General features: G+C 41.6%; 1 protein-coding gene and 2 pseudogenes across 1 annotated transcript in view; 2 read left to right on the plus strand and 1 right to left on the minus strand.

Moving 5' to 3' along the window:
* LOC146713746 (uncharacterized) overlaps positions 1 to 22,564 on the plus strand; it is a 100,031-nt gene that overhangs the window by 37,961 nt on the left and 39,506 nt on the right. The window lies entirely within an intron of this gene.
* On the plus strand, positions 5,868 to 6,987 carry LOC146713750 (tripartite motif-containing protein 29-like; annotated as a pseudogene).
* Positions 14,860 to 18,179, minus strand: LOC146713751 (tripartite motif-containing protein 16-like protein; annotated as a pseudogene).

Consider the following 22,564-nt stretch of genomic DNA (forward strand, 5'->3'; position numbering starts at 1 on the left):
ATCAAATGATCCATCAATAAAGGATAATGTTGGATCAGTGTTTCAATATTTATATCCTTTATTAGACGTACATGTGGTCTGGTTATTTGCCTTTTGGTTGAAAGTACATTGAGAGAGGACTTTTTTTTTATTAGTGATCTTAATAGTATTTTTTAATCTAATTGAATACAATCTATTTGTGTATGATTGTCAGTCCAAAGAGGGAGAGAGGAAAGAGGGGAACATGAGGAGAAAGTACAAGTTCAGGAAGAACCAGGTAAGAAAACAGACAGGGAACAGTGGCAGGCAAAACAGAAACTGTTAAACTGACAAAGAAAAAACAAACAAACAAACTTTACTCATACAATCTCGAAGTTGTGTTCTCCCTATATTAAAGCTGCTATACAGAATCTGCAAAACAAACTGGGTTGTCAGCCCTGGCACTGCATTACCATATTGAATCAGTCAGAGGAAGTCACGGTTGCCAAGAACTTTTTGAAGCTCAAGAGTGAGGCTGGTGCCATCCCAGATATGCTAACATTGTACAATCTTCTGGATAATCAGAGCTTCCCCACACTGAAAACTGTTATTCAGGTTGCCCTAACAAACCCAGTTAGCAGCTGTAGCTGTGAAAGGTCGTGTAGTGTCTTGAGTCAGCTCCATACCTGGCTGAGAAGGACCATGGGTCAAAGCAAACTCCAGCACCTGGCTGTGATGTCAGTTGAGAAAGAGATGCCTGAGAGACTTGACCACCAAAATGTGATAGACAGATTTACCAACCTCAAGCTGAGGCGACATAGGTTAAAAGAAAAAATCTGCAGAGTCATAGCATCTGCAGTAAAGATCTTTTCATACATTGTATACATTGTACCAGAGGCCAAGGTGTCTCAGTTTGTCTAATTTTGTAATAATATTTTGTACATTTCAAGGACTCTTCTATTTTTGCAGTGTATTTTCTATGTATCTGTATTATATTATACATACACATTAAAAGTGAATCTCTGTCCAAAAAATGCACTCAGTTTACTTTTTACTCACTTTGAGCATCATTCATTATTCTCCTCCAGTAATTAAGATTAGAATATGTATTTTTTTAAATTCCAATCCATTCTTCTTTAGCAGCATTTAAATAACCTTTATCTGATTTGATGGTTTTGTTACAGACTTTTCAAAAAGTGTTTTGCTTTTCTTTCACAAATGTGGGGATTCAATTGTGTTAAAATGTACAAAACAGTCATGTCATGTTTTGTGACGAGGACCCAGGCACAGAGAGACTTGATGAATTTAAGAATCTTTTCTAATAAAGAAATTTGCAGACTTGCACAGAGATGGTAAAATTATGATGAGTGAAAATGGAGATGAAGACAACAGACGATGAGGACAGGGAGGAACAGGGATTTAAATGCACCAAGGAGACAGTCAGAGGGAACTCGGGACAACTGGAGACATTTAAGGATGCAGGGACTGACAGAGACGGGGAAGACGTCTCATTGTGACGAGTAAAGTTTATCATACCTGGCTGGGCAGCTCTCTGCTCAGCACCCCCAAAGCTCTGATCCTAGAATCGCCCCTGGTCTGTGCTTAATATTTGACTGTTTAACAGGAAGGTAGGAAAGAAACATCGGTTAAATTGATCAAAAATACACCACAAAGAGGATACTGCAGAGACCAGAGAATTCAAAAACTCAGGACAACTGGAGACATTTAAGGATGCAGGGACTGACAGAGACGGGGAAGACGTCTCCTTATGACGAGTAAAGTTTACCTTGCCTGGATGGGCAGCTCTCTGGGTGCTCAGCACCCCCAAAGTAGTGATGGTAAATTTGATTCTTTTTACTGATTCGAGTTTTAATGAGTCACTCACCAAAGTGAATCGGTTTTTTGAGTCATTTGATTCACTGAGTCAGTTGACCAGAAAGTGCAAAAAATGTACATTTTCATGTATATCCTACTAATAAGATGAGTGATTCTAAAAGAAAACAACTATTTTATAGAGCAAAAGCAGCAAAAACATTTCTAAAATTAAGCAATTTCCTATTAAAATTGCTTAATAAACATTTATTTTGTTTATTTTTTTTTATTAGTATTTTCCTTAAATGTGTCAAATATATATTTTCTCATCTAAATGTACGCAGCCTTAATGGTCCACAAAGGAGGCGTACTCAAAGACCGCTAAGGCCGGAAGTGCGAGGCTTGTGAAATGGGACGGTCTAGCCTCTGCCCTGTTGCCCAGGTTGCCTAGCAACCATGACACTAACAGCTGGAAACGTTTCATACAGCTTTGTTTGACAGAAATGAAGGAAAACATATTTTGTTCATTTGTTTGTTTGTTTCTACATGAGCTTTGATTTGATAAGTATCTGAGGCTGAGACCCCGAGACTGTGAAATTATGATAGTTGGGCTTCATTTCTGTACTGAACAGTCATTTTAAGATTAGCTAGTAAATAACAATTAGCTGATGTTGTTCATGAGACTAAAGTAATCTCACTTTGGTATTGTAAATATAATATGGCCAATATTAAAGTTATAATTTCAATCATTATTAGTTATTACAGCAGTGAATGACTCTGTTTCAAATACTGAGCTTCAGTAAAGATTCAAGCTGCATTTATTTATATTATTTATATTTCCTGTCGCCTTAAATCTTCACTCAAAGACAGGTTCCTTTGACCCTGTATATATAAATGTATTATATATAAGAGACAAATATTGTTCTTTCAATATGTTGGCATTACTAAATTTCTCTCAGTGCTTACTTTAAATATCCATGAAATCATCACAGTCTCTGTAAGATTAACGTCAACTATTGAATGGTGTATATTTTAAAGTAAAGGCTTTAAAGTCAAGTTAGTACTAACATCGCTAATGTCACATAACTTTGCCAACAGGAATGTTTTAATGTTCTTCGTTATTAAACATTTGCACATAAATAAGTGACATAATATTCAGTACTTACTTTTAACAGTTTACTCTTCGGCCGCCCCTCTTCCGCCGTTTTTTTTTCCGGCAAAATTATCCACACCCACCGCCGCGCTATGCATTCTGGGATATGTTGGGCCATGAAGTCTACACCGCCACATCCTTAAAATTCAGGGAAATGAAGGACGTATTTGAGGGCCGCATTTCGAGCAGCCTTTGAATTGGGACAGCCTTCGTCGCATCGCTGTGACGTAATCGGCCTTAAAATGCGGCCTTTAAGGCTGCAGACCCTGAATTGGGATACAGCCAGTGGTCGTGTCCAAATTCATGGGCTGCATCCTCCTGAGGCCGCATTTGTAGACCGATTACGTCACAGCGACGCGCCGAAGGCTGTCCAAATTCGTAGACTCCTCCGAATGCAGCCGACAAATGCGTCCTCCTTTTCCCCGAATTTGAAGGATGGGTCGGCTGTGTCCTTCGTGGCCTACTATATCCCAGAATTCATAGCGCGGCCCAGCCAAACTCCAGTTTCCAACAATGGCGGCCGATACAAAGTTTTAAAATTACTCTTACTAATCTTTCTGGGTCACAAAATAAACTTTTAGCATATTTTCAGGCGAGAAAGTAGCTGTGTAAACATCAAATATCTGCTCAGTTTATCAAGATATCGCATATTTGCAAAAGTGCTTCGACGTTTTCGGAGACGTCTGCTACCCACCAGCTCGACAGCTAGCCGGAAGCTCGATGGTCAGTGATGCCGCCGAGAACGGCACAATTCCCGGCACATCATTTTCAGATCACCGTGGACTACTCGGGTTAAACATAATATATAAGTCACTTAGACAACCTAAAAATGTTATTGTTGGGCTTTTTTCAGTGTTTTGTTTGTTCGTGAGTAAATCGGTTTGGCTGAGATTAAAGTTATTAGATTAGATTAGATAAAATAAAACTTTATTAATCCCCCGGGTGGGTTCCTCCTTGGTTTTTACACAGCTGACTAAATGTCAAATAGAAAACTAATTAAAAAGAAGTATGAGACAGTTGAGAATTTACGCCAGTGTCCTGTTATACTTTAGATAGCAAGAAGCAGACGGCTGAGTTTATTAAACTCCACCGAGACAGCGGCGACGCTAATCTGAAGGCTAGACCGTCCAATTTCACGGTCGTTTACTTCCAGCCTACCCGACCTTCTGAGGACCCGGCCCACACACACACGCCTGCTCTGATATCTATAGCTTCCTATTAAAAGAGAGAGAGAGAGAGAGAGAGAGAGAGAGAGAGAGAGAGAGAGAGAGAGAGAGAGAGAGAGTGTGTGTGTGTGTGTGTGTGTGTGTGTGTGTCCCATATTTTATTTTTGTAGCTTGCACTGAGGGCTGATTGATTATGTATGCTCTTCCTGCAGCACTGCGGTGTGTTTGTTGACCTTCTTGTAAGCGACACACACAGGGAAGCACGAACTGTAGCACGTTATAGGTGAATAACACCAGCGCAGTCTCTAATGCAGCTCAGGCAGCTTTGCAACTCAGCGCCATCACTGTTGTGAGGTGTTCCTGTTATTTTGTCCACCCCATCCTCATATAAAAATAGAGAGAGAGAGGATGGCATTTGTGCTTTCAGTGAGATGAAACAATAATAGCTTACAGACATGAACACACACGTGCATCTATGCTTGTGGACCTTCTGTGACATGATGCGTAATCCACACAGCTGTGAAGGTAAGTCATACCTTAAGAAAACAGTGATTTGAGGTTAAGGGGATTCCTCTGAAGTGGTGCAAAAGTGTGAAACAAGTCAGAAAGAAGTTGTTTAATGTTTGTGTACATGGACATGTCTGGGGATAAATGTATGCTCACCACCTCAATGAACTCAAGCAACAAGGAGCAAAAGTCCTTACTGATGCGACACCAGTGAAGTCATACAGGAAACAATTACTTCAACTTATTTGTGTGTTTGTTTGCTGTTGTGAAACTGTAAGTAAAGAGTGGAAGGTGGATCTAGCTGAGAATCTGCACGTTTTCTGAGCAATGTCTTGTGATTGACATGTCATTAGCTAAAAACTATGAACTAGTTACCACTCTTTCCTGATGCCTGAGTGTAATATACAAAGAGAACCTAATATTTTGTTCAATATGACAACAAACCATTGAGCGGTGAACACATCAGAAAAATGCTTGCTTGATCTTGTCACATGGTCATTGGTCATTTTACCATACACTCCTTTTTGACTTGACCAGTAGTCTTTTCACAATCACAAGGGTATTTTGCAATGACCCTGGTGAAGGCCACAAGGGGAAATGTGTTGGTCACGCATTAAAACTGGTTCCTAATACTTTAAGTTTCACTGGAGTCTTCATGTCATTAGATCTTTGTCTTCGCCATGAACCTTGAAAGTTGTTCCAGAAAGGTTTGTTGCTATTTTAATGTAAAGAACATGGTTATTTCTGTTGCAGCAGCTGTTATAAATGCAAAACTAAAATGCAAGATTCTTTTGAGTAATTAACTTTTTGCAGGAATATCTGTAATTATATGTGCAGACTCTGCTGACTGTTCAAAGCAATGCAGTGGCATTTATCTAGTTCTCATCCTGTTACAGCAACATCGATTACTGCCTATAAAAGCAATAAATAAATAAATAAAAGCAACCAGCATATGTCTGCTAACCTAACCCTGCTCTCCACATATGCTTTGATTAGGTCAGCAGCCTCTGCTGTTCTGACAGTTATTGTTACCTGAGACGTTTCTGTCCAGTGTTCATTAAAGCTGGATTTTTAAAAATTATTTATATAGAAGAAGCAGTAAATAAAAATGGTTAAACACACAGTTTCACTCTCTAACTGCTCCTCTTCCTGGAGTGAAGCACAGCCTGATAACCTCCCTCTTCTTCCTGCTCTTAAACACAGCACCTCCTCTCTGTCCACGTGTTTCCTCGTTCCCTCCCCCTCAGATCTGCAGTTTGAAGATGGGTGTAACCAACATGTGGTGACGTGTAAGAGCTGACAGGCTCCATTCACTGCAGAAACATGTTGTTGAGATCAGAGCTCAGACTAGTTTCAGTTATAAGGAAGTGAAACTCACACAGTCACTGACACTGAGAGGAGAAATGGCGCAGAAAGGAGTTCAGCTGGACCGAGAAACCTTCTCTTGTTCCATCTGTTTGGATCTACTGAAGGATCCGGTGACTACAACCTGTGGACACAACTACTGCAGGAACTGTATTAAAAGTTTCTGGGATGAAGAGGACAGGAAGGGAATCCACAGCTGCCCTCAGTGCAGGAAGACTTTCATACCGAGGCCTGTCCTGGAGAAAAACACCATGTTAGCAGCTTTAGTGGAGCAGCTGAAGAAGACTGGACTCCAAGCTGCTCCAGCTGATCACTGCTATGCTGGACCTGAAGATGTGGCCTGTGATGTCTGCACTGGGAGGAAGCTGAAAGCCATCAAGTCCTGTTTAGTCTGTCTGACCTCTTACTGTGAGAAACACCTCCAACCTCACTATGATGCAGCTCCGTTAAAGAAACACAAGCTGGTGGCCCCCTCCAAGAAGCTCCAGGAGAACATCTGCTCTCGTCATGATGAGGTGATAAAGATTTTCTGTCGTACTGATCAGCAGAGTATCTGTTATCTCTGCACGATGGATGAACATAAAGGCCATGAAACAGTCCCAGCTGCAGCAGAAAGGACTGAGAAGCAGAAGGAGCTCGAGGTGAGACGACTAAACATCCAGCAGAGAATCCAGGAGCAAGAGAAAGATGTGAAGCTGCTTCAACAGGAGGTGGAGGCCATCAATGGCTCTGCTGATAAAGCAGTGGAGGACAGTGAGAAGATGTTCACTGAGCTGATCCGTCTCATCCAGAAAAGAAGCTCTGATGTGAAGCAGCAGGTCAGATCCCAGCAGGAAACTGAAGTGAGTCGAGTCAAAGAGCTTCAGGAGAAGCTGGAGCAGGAGATCGCTGAGCTGAAGAGGAAAGACGGCGAGCTGGAGCAGCTCTCACACACAGAGGATCACAACCAGTTTCTACACAACTACCCCTCACTGTCAGCACTCAGTGAGTCTACACACTCATCCAGCATCAATATTCGTCCTCTGAGGACCTATAGGACCTATAGGACCTATAGGACCTATCACCTCTTTCTTTAGCAACTGCTAAAGAAAGAGGTGATAAACATGCCCCTGCGCCCGGTTCTTGTTGAAATGAGTTACTAACATGATTTCCCCTTCATGTATGGTGATAGACTGGCCAAAATATTAGGAATGCTCTGGAATTTCTGATGAAGCCAACAGTAAGTGTTGCTTTAAATCGGGGGTATTCAACAAAAATGAAAAGACTTCTTACTTCTTAATGCAAAGGTTCAGATGATCATTATTCTAAATATTTAATTACTTTAAATGATTTTATTTTATTTATTTTATTTACTTGTAATATATATTGTATTATACATATTATATTTTAAATATAGAGATAAGAAAAATCATTAGAAAAAGTTGTTATTATTGGTATTATTAGTATTATTGCATATTAATGATGAAGGAACTGACCTCACAGGTCACAGAATCAACTTTTTGGTAACAAGTTAATGTGGTAGTTCAACAGTTTAACCAGCAGAGGGAGCCAGATAAGCTGTTTTGAATTCAACACTAACAGGCAGAGGGGGAGGAGGAGGGACTGTTGCCGTAGTAACTGAATCTACAAAAGTCAGTAAGTGTTTGTCTTAAGTCAATCACACTTAGCTGTTAGTGTTCATCTTCAGGCACTGAATTCACTTACAAGAAACAGTCCAACAGATTCACACAAGGGGAACATGTTCGCTGTTTTTTCTGCAGCTGTGAGGACTGTTAGCCTGGACATAACAAGCTGTGTGGCTGCGTCACTGTTCAAACTTCAGGTTCCGAGTACCAGTTTTAGTTTTAGAGCTCAGCAGACCCAGTAGCTCATCACCACTGCTCCTTCATAACAACAGTGGTGAGGCTGAAGGGGACTGGAAAATAATGTACATGGAAAAGAATCGCTGTAAATAACACTATATAATGTTTGATGATAATACAGTCTGAAGGTTAAATAAACATGTTTACTGCCTGGTATAACACTTGGTTTCGTCTCTGGGGATAGAATTGTGTCCACTTTGACTTGTGGTAATTAAAGTGGAATTTTTCACTTGGTTGATTTGTTGAACTTTCTTAAATCTCTTCTTTAAACACAGTGTCATCTGATTGTATTTACTGACCATTTTAGAGATTTACAATCAATAACTGGGAAACAGGAAGCATTTCACACTCTGCTACCGATGAGTCTCATGGTGCTTTCACCACAAGTTTTTTAATAAAAATAATAAAAATCTACAAAAACACGAACAGAATTTATTAGTACAGTAAAATCCTAAAAATTCAGTTAAATTCCTAAAAAACAAGAAGTGTTCATCCAGGAACCTTTAAATGGTCTTCAGATCCCCAGGCCTGCATAAAGCACCAGGACACAACTGCTGTTGTGTTCATTTGCTTATTAAAAAATTGAATTAAATTGATTAATGATTATTAAATAAACAATTATTATGCGGTCAGCATGGTGGCACGGTGGTTAGCACTGTTGCTGCACAGCAAGAAGGTCCTGAGTTCAATTCCACCATCAGGCCGGGGGCTTTCTGTGTGGAGTTTGCATGTTCTCCCCGTGTTTGCGTGGGTTCCCTCTGGGTACTCCGGCTTCCTCCCACCGTCCAAAGACATGCAGCTTGTGGGGATAGGTTAATTGGATAATCCAAATTGTCACTACGTGTGAATGTGCGAATGAGTGTGAATGGTTGTCTGTCCCTGTGGCCCTGCGACAGACTGGGGACCTCTCCAGGGTGTACCCTGCCTCTTGCCCTATGACAGCTGGGATAGGCTCCCGCGACCCTGAAAAGGATAAGCGGAAGCGAATGGATGGATGGATAGTTCCTCCTTACATTTCCAAAGCAGACTTGTTCCTTTAAGTTCATCTAGTGTTTATACTCAGGGATTAAAGTGGGCTGGAGTTATGGTTGTGGTACTTCAGAGTAGCTAGTGTGTTGTTGTGTCCGGGGAAAACAGGTTAGTTTGCATTCATGTGGTGAATTCACTATAAAACACTGTTGGACAGCTTATGGTTACATGAAGTGTGGCAGAAATGAATGTGCATTTAAGATAATGATGCTTAGATTACTTAACTGAATTGAAACTTTGTATGAGCTGTATACTGTCTAGTGTGAAGCCGCATAGTGGCTGTAGCTCAAGGTGGTAGAGCAGGTCATCTACTGATCGGAAGGTTGGTGGTTCGATTCCTGGCTTCCCCTAGTCTGCATGCCAAATATCCTTGGGCAAGATACTAACCCGAAATTGCTCTCCGATGCATCCATCGGAGTATGAATGTGTGTGAATGTCAGTTAGAAAGCACCTAGAAAAAATGTGCTGGTGTGAATGGGTGAATGCACAAGTTGTGTAAAGCGCTTTGAGTGCTCAGAAGAGTAGAAAAGCGCTATATAAGAACCAGTCCATTTACCATTTACCATAGTGTGAGTGTAGGGGATGGACATCAGATATGATAGCTGGTGAAACTGCGTACATGTTGTTAAGTTCAGTTGTGTAAATCCACAAAGAGCAGCAGGTCAGCTGATTGCAGCCTTTACACTAAGAAAACTTTATGAAGCTTACATCAGAAATTATTGTGGGCCATCATTTTTTCCCTACACTGAGCGCCATTACTAATTTTAGAGTTCCTCCACCACTTCAACCCCTGACTGCTCATTTTCCTGTTTAGAGGCAAAGTCACCCTCTACAAAGTAGGCAACAGGAAACAGTTATTGTTTTGAAATCTTTCAAATCAAAATAAGCACATTCATTAGAATTAGAATTTAGATTAGAATAATATTTGTATTCTTGTGCACTGATAATATTTTCTGATTATATTCTTATATTAATATAGCACAAGCTTTAGTTACCTTGTAACCTGTAAACTGTACTTTTTCACTTTTACTCAAAGAAGTTGCTTCAGTGCTTTTACTGGAGAATATTTTTTTTAAAAACACGGGTATCTGTACTTCTACTTAAGTAAAGAACGTCTGTACTTTTGCCCCCTCTGATGGTCTGTGTAACTCATTACTCTCATCTTCACATCATGGGGTGTTTTTACAGATACTGAGTTTTATTTAGAGGCAGTGCCTGTGTGGTTATGACTGAATATGTACTGTTAACAGTAATTTTGGGGAAACTCCAGAACTGACACCCTGTTATGGAACCATAAGTCATAACAAGATGATGAGCTTTGGTACTGTAGTGAGGACAGTATGCACATGTTCAGATGCTGTGTAGGTGTTCAAGTCTCTGATTTTGATTTATCCAGAAAAAAAGATTCTGCTGTTGGAAGATTATGTCAACTGTATTTGATTTTTTGCGGGCAATCCTCTCCAAAGTCTCCCACTGCCCATCTTAATGTGACCAGAGGTACAAAACAACAGAGATGCTTCTGTGTGCACAAGTGTGAACTCAGAGCAACAATTAAAACAAACACACTCCAGACGAACCTGCTGTGATTCATGCAGATGAGTCAGGATGTTGTTTATGGTGTTTTTATTCTCCCTGTTTTTCCGTTACAGCTCCCTTTATTATGTGTTAGCTGCTTAAGTGCTGGTGTCCAGATTCTTTCTGCGATTCTCCTTTAGTTAAACAAGCACGTCTAATGTTTCTGCTATTGGTGATGTGTTTTAGCAGGACAGAAAAAAAAGGTCATTACTTCTGTTAAATCTCTTCGATTTTGTTCCTCATTTGCATATTTTCTGCTTGGCTGCAGAAGCTGAAAGCGAAACAGTCACTGTGTGCCTGCACTAATGTTTCCCTGTGATGCTTGCAGTGGTGTTTTTGTGGACTTTTATGGTTTTACAGCTTTACAGCCTATCAACACGACTGATTAGAGAGGGATTGTAGATGGTGAGGTATTTAGTGAAGACCTTACATGTTGTTTCAGTAACAATTAAATTCACCCTGATTATTTTCATCTTGTTTTTACTGCAGCTGTAACATTTGTAAAACGACACTGAGAGAGAGCCTGTTTCTGCATCTTTGTGCTGCTCTTACAGGAGTTAAATGTTCAGATGATGATTCCAGCTGTTCTTCAACCTGCAGAAACCATCATAAAGCTACTACATCTGGATTAGAACAAACCAGTGTTTTTAATATCAGTTTAGTCAAGTTTATTGTTTCTGCCCAGAGATCAGGTACAAAAACTCATCTCAGAGATGACAGTATCTCAAACTAGCAACGTCAAAACAGAGCAACAATAAAATAAATACATGCACATCTATGCAAAACAAACAAACAAATGAGCCAGTTACTGATCTGAAACATAGTTAACAATGTCCATGAACAAAAAAATCAACAGCTCGCACACTACAAGTTTCCAACTTTACCAGTTGTTTTGCAAATGTTTCCAGCACTCGTGATCTTCGTCGGACAATAACACAAATCAACGCCATTGTAACATGACAAAAATGCATTGAAAAATTCAAAAAGGAAGAAAACTCCAGCGCTATCTTATTTAAAAAAAATAGTTCCACATGTTTATTAAAGAGGAAAAAGAAAACTACTGTAATTTAATACAAACAACTGAAACATACAGGATAAAAGCCAGGTGAACAAAATCCAGAGAAAATCCAGGGAACAGACCTGAGAAACACAGATATGTGCACCAAAAACAGTATGCAGTACCATCATAGACAGCCATATAACAACTAGAAGTAGACATAGTAGAATACACAGAAAAAAAGACATTGGTAAGGGAACACTAATAGAAATGATAAAGTAACAACTCTGATGACGTTTAATTAACTGTTTAATAACTGTGTCACCTGATGGTGACAGAAGATCTCCTGTTTGACTGATATACAACATTCACTAATGTTTTCTCGGGGCTACTCCATGAGACACGCTGGTTTTCTACTGAACATTACATGAGTCATATTGATATTTTCTATGAATTTGCATCTTCTGCACTGGTGTTAGATAGTACCTATTAGTTGTGTGTGTTTCTCTCCCTGTGATTATTATTATTACACACACACACACACACACACACACACACACACGCAGTGTTGTAACCTTCTGTGACCATGAGAATAAAAGGCTGCAATAAAGGCTGTTTATTTATTTTATTTTAAGGTGGATAAGCTACCTGATTTCCCCACCAGTTTTTAATTTTTTTAAGGAGGTCTGGTTTGTCCGCCAGTTTTCAAGAAGGTTTAAGGATGGTTTCACCACCGAAAGGAGGTTTTTTTCTCCGCCACTGAGGACGTAAAGTGTTTGGTTTTGTATGTAAGGAGGATAGAGCTCTCACTGGTGACTCTGCTTTAAGGGAGATCATAGGCCTATTTTGTGTGTGAACAAGTGTGGGCCAGACGTGGTCTGTGTGCGGCTGAAAGTTGTCTTGTTAAGTGTAAATGCATTACTAGTCCCTAAGGACGCTAAGGACCCCAAAGCGCTTTACACATTTAGTCATCCACCCATTCACACACTGGTGATGGCTGGGGCGCACTGACAGAGGCGAGGCTGCTGGACACTGGCGCCACCGGGCCCTCTGACCACCACCAGTAGGCAACGGGTGAAGTGTCTTGTCCAAGGACTCAACAACCGAGACTGTCCAAGCTGGGGCTCGAACCGGCAACCTTCCGATTACAAGACGAACTCCCAACTCTTGAGCCATGATGGGGAATAAACTGAGTAAGTAGTAAGTATGCCTTGAAAGGGGATGGAAAACATTGCAAAGCATTCACCTCGCCAGCATTTAGCCTCGCCACTGCCTCTGCGAGGCTAACCCGGCCTAGCAGAGGGTGTGACTTGCAGGTGAAAAGCAGACCAGGATCAAATTTCCACATGCAGCAGTTGGACGACAATTATAGGTTAACATCATTAGAAACACCCAGGCCGAGTCTTGGCTGAATTGTGTTTACAGGTTAACTCCTATGTGTTTCTCACCCCGAGAAAGCAAGCTCCACGGAAGCTAACCTCTGTCTGAAGACAAGGAGTGCAGTTCTAGAACAATGAGATGGATATCAAGAGCTCACAGCAGGTCAAGAGACAGCAGTATCCTGAGCAGAGAGGTCCAGCAGCGCTTTGGGCAAACGGCATCAGAGAGAAAGAAAACCCATCACCTGACTGGATGGACATGTGTTTCCAGCAAGCTACAACTTCACTGTGTGACATTTGCCACTTTTGGAGTGAAATGCCAAGATGAGACAGTGGAAAACACAGGCCAAAGCTGAAGAGAACTGACTGCCATTGGACTGCAGAGTGGGAGAGGAGAACAGAGTGGAAGAAGCAGGTGAGTATACAGAGGAATGCTGTTGTTTAGTGTGGGAAATCAAAATTTGGGTTAGCAAACCTGTGAAAAAGGAAAATAACTGCTTTAAGTGGGAACATTTGAGGAGTCTGAAGCACTACAAAATGAAAAAGGTACACAAAAAAAACACAAACGGAAAATGTATTAATCCTACTAACCCTACATACACATACAATGAAACTCATGAAGACCAGACAGCATCTTAAGCATGTGATTCTGTTTGTCATCTTATCCAAGTCACTTAGATGAGAAGTGATACATAGACTAGTGGACTAATATTATGGGAGGACAGATGATTGCATCAAAGCTGGGGGAAAACAGAATGCTGATGAGGGGTCTTGAAAGAGTGAGCTGGGCGAGCTAATAGGTTGTTGAGTTTCTGAGGTGTGTGAAGAAGTTTTAACATGGCACACATCTGATTACATGAGAAGAAACTTATTATGTGAAAAGACATCAGGGTTATGTTGTATGTTGTGTGTCGCAAGGTGTGTGGCTGATGGATGAATGCTTGAGATTAATCTGGCCGATGATTTGTCTTTTGTTACAAATTTGAACCTGCCAATTAGGTTTGGTATGATTTACCCTCCTGGGACGAAGAGCATATGTCATGGCTTAACAAGGCTTTTCTTTTCTTTTTTCCTGTTTATTTTGTTACAACTTGCCTAATAAATCTGCACTCCCTGTATGTGCTGCGGCACAGTGGTTGGAAACACTGATTTAGAGTTCAAGGAGATGTTAGTGACATCAGAGCCGTACGTATTAGCAGGTACACGTCCCTCACTCGTCCTCAAAAGCAGATGCAACAGATGTTCCTGTCTTGGTTTGAAGACACCTGCATGCATACTTAGAAAATCCATCTGTACATGTCAGTAAGTGTCTCACATCATCATTACTAATGTGTCTGTCATCACTATAACTGCATGTGTACAATGTGGAAATTGATGTTATGTAACGATGATACAAAAACAATATCAGAACATAATTTGATTCAGCAAATCCTATTTATTAACAACTATTAGTGTAAATAAAACATTCTGTCATCTTTTAATAGCAAAACACATTAAAGCAGACGTGTGTCCAAACCTCCTCCACTAACACATCCGTTTCTATGGTGCTGTCATCAGCTCGAGGCACAGCGGCACCCTTACTAACTCCATCAGGCACATTTAAGTCACTACAATCTTTTCATAATCCCCCATCGTTCAAGAGTCAGGTATCTCTGAAGGTTTCCAGAGTACTTTTTCACACACATCCAAGTCATGTAGTTGCAGTACCTCGACCGCAGCATTGTCCAACTCATTCTGAGTCGCTTGTCTGATGGATCCTGTGTTCTGCTGTTTTAACCAGTCCAGCTGGTGCTGGAGGACCGAACACTGGTGATGGACTGCACTGTGCTGAGACAGATTTTGTGTTATAGGCTTCATGTTATGGACGCACAGTGTGAGCACTCAGGTCGCATCAGAGCATCGGGCTGTATAGTGTGAGACCCCCATCGTGACCTACAAACTTCTAACCCCTGTGATTCAGTCATACAGTTTGAGCTGAATAACACGACTGAAAATTTTTTAAAAATAAAAATTAATAAATCACATAGTGTATGCCCAGCTTAACCAGATATATATGATCAAGAAAATCAACAATCTTCACATTTCAGAAACTGGAACCAGCTTTAAATGTGACTAAAATAATGATAAAACAATCAATTCTCTAATCATTGACTAACTGATGAATCACTGCAGCTCCAATATATTGTTGCATTTGACAACCCACTACAGCAACTACAGAATAAAAGCACTAACCAGACTGATGACAGATTTCAAACATGCTGAATATGAAGAGTAGTATCATTTAAACTCACATGATTATCAGCCATAAGAACAAATTCAGATTTATATTGATGTAAGGTATATAAATGTAAGTACAGTTTGAATCAGTGCAATATTATTTTCACACATCAATGGACCACTGAACTTCTCAGCTTCTAAAATGTAAAGCCTCATTTAGAAACTACACAAGTACATATAATGGTCAGGGATCAACATGAACCTGTCTTCTCTGTTTGACTTTAATCAACTCTGCAGTGACTCCAGGTCCAAGACCAAGTCCAGCATAGAGCGGCTGAGTGAATGTGGTCTGGACTCTGTGGATGAGAGTCATGGTTTCAGAGACGCTGTAGAAAGACAGAATACCTGCTCTGTGATCCAGGTACACTCCTACTCTGGAGGACCGAGGACCTGAGAGGACAGTTTGGATTTTGTTGTGCCAAAATTCATATTTGTTGATATAACACTTCAGTGACCACGATTTTTGATTGAATCCAAAAAAACACGTCTGATTTTCCTACTCTTCGGATATTCTTGTATGTGACTGCTACTTCAACTCCTATTCCTCTCCACTCCACCTCCCAGTAACAACGTCTAGTCAGACTCTCTTTACTCAGGATCTGAAGCCATCCAGTAAATCTGTCTGGATGATCAGAATAGGATTGTTCTTCTTTGGTATACATAGCTTTTCTGTTCCCCTCAGATAATAACAGATGTGTGTTTGCTGTGTTTGGATCCAGTGTGATTTCACTTGAATATTTTAAGAATCCAGCTCTGGTCTTTGGCTCTGGTGGTGACAGTAAAACATCCTCTTCAGTGACTTTTATTTTTGCAAGTCAAATTCGGTACAAATATGACTTTTATTTTGTAGTACTTCACAATAAAGCCTATCAGATAAATGATTTAGCACCAACCTAAAAATAAACAAACCATATAGACTTTAACAAAATTAAGATTAAGAAACTGCCATGAAATCTTCTGTAAAGATGATCTACATATTGCATAATCCATGAGCCCAAGTTCATCGAGCAAGAACAAGGATTTATATCTTCATACCCTGAAACACGTCTGCTAGAAGTAACCTGTGAAGCTCTTGTCTGACCTGAAACTGTTTCAATCCCCCTTAAACAACAAAATGACTGGATGTGCATCAGTGAGGGTGGTGTCTGCCCATCATTATGGGCAGCATTATTATTGAGATCTGATAATGCTGTTGCACACCATTATCAGATCTCAATGTTTCCTTCTTTGGAGTCAGAGTGGTATGATTTGGACCGATAATTGAACTGGGACGAGAAATGAAGGGTTTTGCTTCAGGAGCCAACGTGGTGTCTGCACCTCCATCAGGGGAATACAGGAAGGCGATGTTTATCTTTAATCTGTTAAAAACTAACAGAAACACTATAATGTGACATCCCTGCTCTACAGGATGTGAGGAGAGTGATGTGGAGTGCTTTTGTGTCTGACATAAACGTGAAACCAGTTCAGACTAAAGAGTGAAACGCTCCTGCGAACGCCTTCAGACCGGTGAGCAAAGCACATGGAAGAGCTGCAGGTAGATGCAGGTGTGGCTGGTTGAGCGAAAGATGAATGAGTGAATCTTTTGTCCTGGGCAGGTATTTGTGTAGGAGGCTGTCATCAGGAGGAAGTGAGTTACCTGTAGATCAAGTTAGCAAGCGGGCGCTCATTCACATGTTTTCATACAGAGGAATGAGTAACTCCCTGGATTTGATCCAGAATGGCTGCTGAGTTGCTAGACTTGCTTCTAGAAGGACTTTCGAGTCCACAGCAGGTGCTCGAGTTCATGGACAAATTTCACTTCAGCCTGGAAATGTGAACATCGGGGTGCGACGAGAGGAAACCGTCAGTCTGTGGGCTTAATCGTCTGGAAGTCAAACATATGTTTACCACATTTCAAGCTCCGATTTCAAAGAATCAGAGCTCAAATATGTTTGGGTTTAAATTTGAAGCTATCGAGTGTTTAATCAAGGTGACCTTGAGAATCGTCAGTAAAAGACATTATCATGAAATAATGGGACGCTCCTGCGTGCGAGCTGCACTCAGCTTCAGATTTGACCTGAATAAGATTTTAATATGTAGGCCAGCGTGACCTAATAGGACAGTGAGAAGCTCAGAGTGGCTAAACGGACTAAACACAGGCGGAGCAGTCGTGTCAGTTGGGGTGTGTCGCTGGGAAGCTATTTGTGTACACACACAGACACACACAGACATACACCACCCGAGGCATCTCTGTTTGAATACTCACATTTGTGTTAAAGGTGTAGAGAAAGTGTCTGTTTCTGTTGGCGTGTTTTTGTAAACCTTCCTGTTTAACACCCGCAGACTGTTAAACACACAATATGCAATCAGAGTGCATTCAGAAAGGTGACAGGCTCTCGTTTACCTTATTTCAGACCATGAAAAGCTCCTTAAATAAACAGGGAACATTGCTGGAATATAAATCCCTCCTTTGTCCTCAGAGAAAAGATGCCCGGACTCATCTTAAGCCAGCTAAGCTTTCGCCATTGTTGCAGATTCTCGGTCTACCCGCTGCACCAAGACGAGGATAATGTAATGTTGACATAAAGCGCAGCCCTCTCTGCAGAAGCCAAGAAGCTGTCTGATTGCAAGTGCACGTCCGTGCTGCAACTGATCATCTTAATTTAACTCTGCAAAATGTTCTGCAAGAGGACGTTGTTTTACACCAAATAACAGTTTTATGGGTCCCTGCAGGTCCTTCTAAAATAGTTTAAAACCCTCCAAAAGTAACCATGAGCAGGATGCCAAAGACATCTTAGATTGTGCTGAAGAGATTTCAGCTGAAGTTAAACTAAGGCCGGGCTCATGTAATACCAATTTGCTTCAATCTTGTGCTCTTGATTTCCTGGTTTCAGTGTTTTTACTGTTTGCTCATCTTGTTTTATAAGGAAAGTCCACTTTAAGAAAAGGAGAGTAATACCAGAAGAACAATCCTGAACATGCTTCGGGCTTAAAACACCAGCAGACTGTTGTGATTCCTTCACCTCCTCCGTCCTCTTTGCTCTGGTGACGCTGTGTTCCCAAGCCAGCTGAGAGCTTGTGTCCTCCTAACGAGGTGCCCAGGAGGCATCCACACCCCATCCTGAACCACCTCAGGGTTCCTGTCGGTGTGGAGGACGCCCCTGAGTAACCGAGCTCCTCAACTCTTTTCCCCTTAAGATGGTATTAGACCAACTCCCTTGTACCCTTAATGATGAGTTCTGTCACCTGTACATAAATTTGAAAAGCTTCCAGAAGTCCTGTCGCCTTCTTTTTAAGCTCGTTAGACTACTGTGACCTTATGACCAAGAATCTACACGGACGAACAGGTTCTGTTTTTTTTTCCGAGGACAGCTGTGTAGGCAGCGACCACGCTCACCTGTTGTTATGAAGTATGACAGAAACTACTCAGTTCAGAAAAGAGAAACAAACTAAATCCTTGTAAGCATCAAAGGTGGAAAGAGTTAAGCCTCAGCAAACCCGCTGCGTGGGACACTGCATGGCACGGTGACGTCACACAGTCACATCCATTTATCACTGCTGTTAGCCGCAGCAGCATTCTGCAGACCGACGGGCGTCGCCACTCAGACAAACCTCCACATCATGAGAATTTGAGCATTTTCCACAAAGTTTCATCTTTTTCACACTGTTGCCGCATGTCCGTCTGTGTAATGTGTGAGCTGCTGGTGCATTGTTAAAACTGCAGTTAAACCCACACGATGGTACACTCACGTCTTTAACCGAGCTGCAGCATCAAAACACACAAAGTTGTAAAATGTGAGACATGCAGGACTGCGGCGGCTCACGACAGCACATGTGACGTCATTTTGGAAAATGATAAATGGTCTGGTTCTTATGCAGCACTCAAAGCTCTCCATGCAACAGGCGTTTTTCTCTACGCCAGAGTGCTTTGTGTCTGACATTCACACATGAGCTGCTCTACATGTGGCTCAGGCGGTAGAGCCACAGTTTGACATTAACTCTGTCGTGAGGTGCCGTTTACCATGTCTCGTTTCACGAGTCTCTACCCCGCCTCTAAGGGAGAGACCGGTCACCCTTCAGAGGAAGCTCATCTCTGCTGACCCGTGTCATAACAGGAACACAATCACACACTCTGATGAAGCTCCAGTGTGTGTTTGCGTTCAGGGTTTGAAGAATTCCTGTCATTCATGAAATTCTGTCCTGTAAACCAACCAGCGCCTCTTACTCCAGCAACAATGCATGATGGGATACAATGCGTGGATAGTGACCCTTGGTTGTACATTACTCGCAGTGAGGCATTGTGGGATACCTTGAGTGTACTATATACAGTGGGGCAAAAAAGTATTTAGTCAGCCACCGATTGTGCAAGTTCCCCCACTTAACCTTCCTGCCTTCTTGGGACCTTTTTGTGCCACTGCTATGTGTTAAATGGCTGCCATTTCCACTGTGTTCAGTGGAATATAACCAAACTTGCCACAGGATAGTTTTTACCTGTCAATGTTAATATTCCAGTGTGAATTCCTTAAATCAGCCTAAAATGGCTGAGCAGCAAAAATCCCCACACCCATCACCCTGGGGACCATTTTCTGCCCATTGACTTCCATTATAAACGCTATTTTTCATCCCCAAATTATGATTATATGATTTTATTTTTTCTTCTTTTCTTGGATGTCAATGAAGACTCAGGGCCTTGAAGTTTGAATTTTTAAATTGCAAAAAAAATGCAAAAAAATAATGGCAGGTCAAAATGTATGTTGGTGCCAATCTTTGGTCCATCTAAAGGCCTACTTATAATGACAATCACATATTACTTCAACTGGTTTTTTGTGGAAATATTTAGTTTTGTTTTTTGGGGCTTATAACACAGGGCACTCATGTAATAACACTGGGATTTGAAGGGTTAAAACAACGAAAATATAATTAAAACTGTACATGAATATTTCAGGGAGAAGTAGTTTTACAAGGTTGGCTAATTTAAAGTGTGTTAGGTGAGGCTGTGTGCAGACAGGAATAGGACCCAAGGTGCAGACTCCAGAGACAGAACTTAAACCAAAACAGCTTTAATGCTGAACGCAAACATGACATAACGGGAAAAACTCAAAATAAACTTACACCGGTGGACAGGCAAAACACACAGCAAAATAAACGGTAGATCGCGACACAGACACTAAGAAACACAGGGCTTAAATACACAGAGGGAACAATCAGGGAATGGGTAACAGGAGGGAAACACAGCTGGGGCAAATCAGGCCTAACGAGACAAGGGGAAGCAAAACCAGACACATTAACATCAGACATGGACTTTCAAAGTAAAACAGGAAACATAACACAGACTCACGGGCAGGCACTATAACAAAGGGAACAGAGACGTGGGAACAGGGCAGACACAAACACTGACTGAACACGGGGAAATAGGAACTTAGGATACACATAGACGCGAACTAGACAAGGGGATGCAGGTGATAGGGGAGACAGAGCAACTAAAGAAGACAGAGACATAAGCCATAAGACAGAACTCAAAGAAACCAAAAACTAGAAAGTATAAATAATATCATAAACTCCAAAAACCCTGGGTCGACGACCCAGGCATCCTAACAAAGTGGAATAAAATATGGATATATGGTCTTTTTATAGCGTTTTTGGGCGTGGCTGAGAATGGTCCCTAGGGTAATGGGTGTGAGTTTTTTAAAGGATGGCAGGAGGGTTAAAATGATGACAGAGGTCAGTAATTTGCACCAGAGGTACACTTCAACTGTGAGAGACAGAATGTGAAAAAAAAAATCCATGAATCCACATGGTAGGATTTGTAAAGAATTTATTCCTAAATTAGGGTGGAAAATAAGTATTTGGTCACCTCAAACAAGGAAAATCTCTGGCTCTCACAGACCTGTAACGTCTTCTGTAAGAAGCTTTTCTGTCCCCCACTCGTTACCTGTATGAATGGCACCTGTTTGAACTCATCATCTGTATAAAAGACACCTGTCCACAGCCTCAAACAGTCAGACTCCAAACTCCGCCATAGCCAAGACCAAAGAGCTTTCGAAGGACACCAGGAAAAGTATTGTAGACCTGCACCAGACTGGGAAGAGTGAATCTACAATAGGCAAGCAGCTTGGTGTGAAAAAATCAACTGTGGGAGCAATCATCAGAAAATGGAAGACATACAAGACCACTGATAATCTCCCACGATCTGGGGCTCCACGCAAGATCTCATCCCGTGCGGTCAAAATGATCATGAGAACGGTGAGCAAAGATCCCAGAACCACACGGGGGGACCTGGTGAATGACCTGCAGAGAGCTGGGACCAAAGTAACAAAGGTCACCATCAGTAACACACTACAACGGCAGGGAATCAAATCCCGCAGTGCCAGACGTGTTCCGCTGCTGAAGCCAGTGCATGTCCAGGCCCGTCTGAAGTTTGCCAGAGAGCACGTGGATGATACAGCAGAGGATTGGGAGAATGTCATGTGGTCAGATGAAACCAAAGTAGAACTTTTTGGTATAAACTCAACTCGTCGTGTTTGGAGGACGAAGAATGCTGAGTTGCATCCCAAGAACACCATACCTACTGTGAAGCATGGGGGTGGAAACATCATGCTATGGGGCTGTTTTTCTGCCAAGGGGACAGGACGACTGATCCGTGTTAAGGACAGAATGAATGGGGCCATGTATCGTGAGATTTTGAGCCAAAACCTCCTTCCATCAGTGAGAACTTTGAAGATGAAACGAGGCTGAGTCTTCCAACATGACAATGATCCAAAACACACCGCCCGGGCAACAAAGGAGTGGCTCCGTAAGAAGCATTTGAAAGTCCTGGAGTGGCCTAGCCAGTCTCCAGACCTCAACCCCATAGAAAATCTGTGGCGGGAGTTGAAAGTCCGTGTCCCCAAAACATCACTGCTCTCTAGAAGATCTGCATGGAGGAATGGGCCAAAATACCAGCTACTGTGTGTGCAAACCTGGTAAAGACCTATAGTAAACGTTTGACCTCTGTTATTGCCAACAATAAAACAATAAAAAAATAAAACAATAAAACCACACACACACACACACACACACACACACACACACACACACACACACACACACACATTCTCTTTTAATAGGAAGCTATAGATATCAGAGCAGGCTGCTGTGTGTGTGTGTGTGTGTGTGTGTGTGTGTGTGTGTGTGTGTGTGTGTGTGTGTGTGTGTGTGTGTGTGTGTGTGTGTGTGTGTGTGTGTAACCCATATTTTATTTTTGTAGCTTGCACTGAGGGCTGATTGATTATGTATGCTCTTCCTGCAGCACTGCGGTGTGTTTGTTGACCTTCTTGTAAGCGACACACACAGGGAAGCACGAACTGTAGCACGTTATAGGTGAATAACACCAGCGCAGTCTCTAATGCAGCTCAGGCAGCTTTGCAACTCAGCGCCATCACTGTTGTGAGGTGTTCCTGTTATTTTGTCCACCCCATCCTCATATAAAAATAGAGAGAGAGAGGATGGCATTTGTGCTTTCAGTG

The sequence above is a fragment of the Copadichromis virginalis genome, linkage group LG3 (genome assembly GCF_057382275.1).
Source record: "Copadichromis virginalis isolate Kocher_CV1m ecotype Utaka linkage group LG3, C_Virginalis_male_GT1.1, whole genome shotgun sequence".
NCBI classification, from domain to species: domain Eukaryota; kingdom Metazoa; phylum Chordata; class Actinopteri; order Cichliformes; family Cichlidae; genus Copadichromis; species Copadichromis virginalis.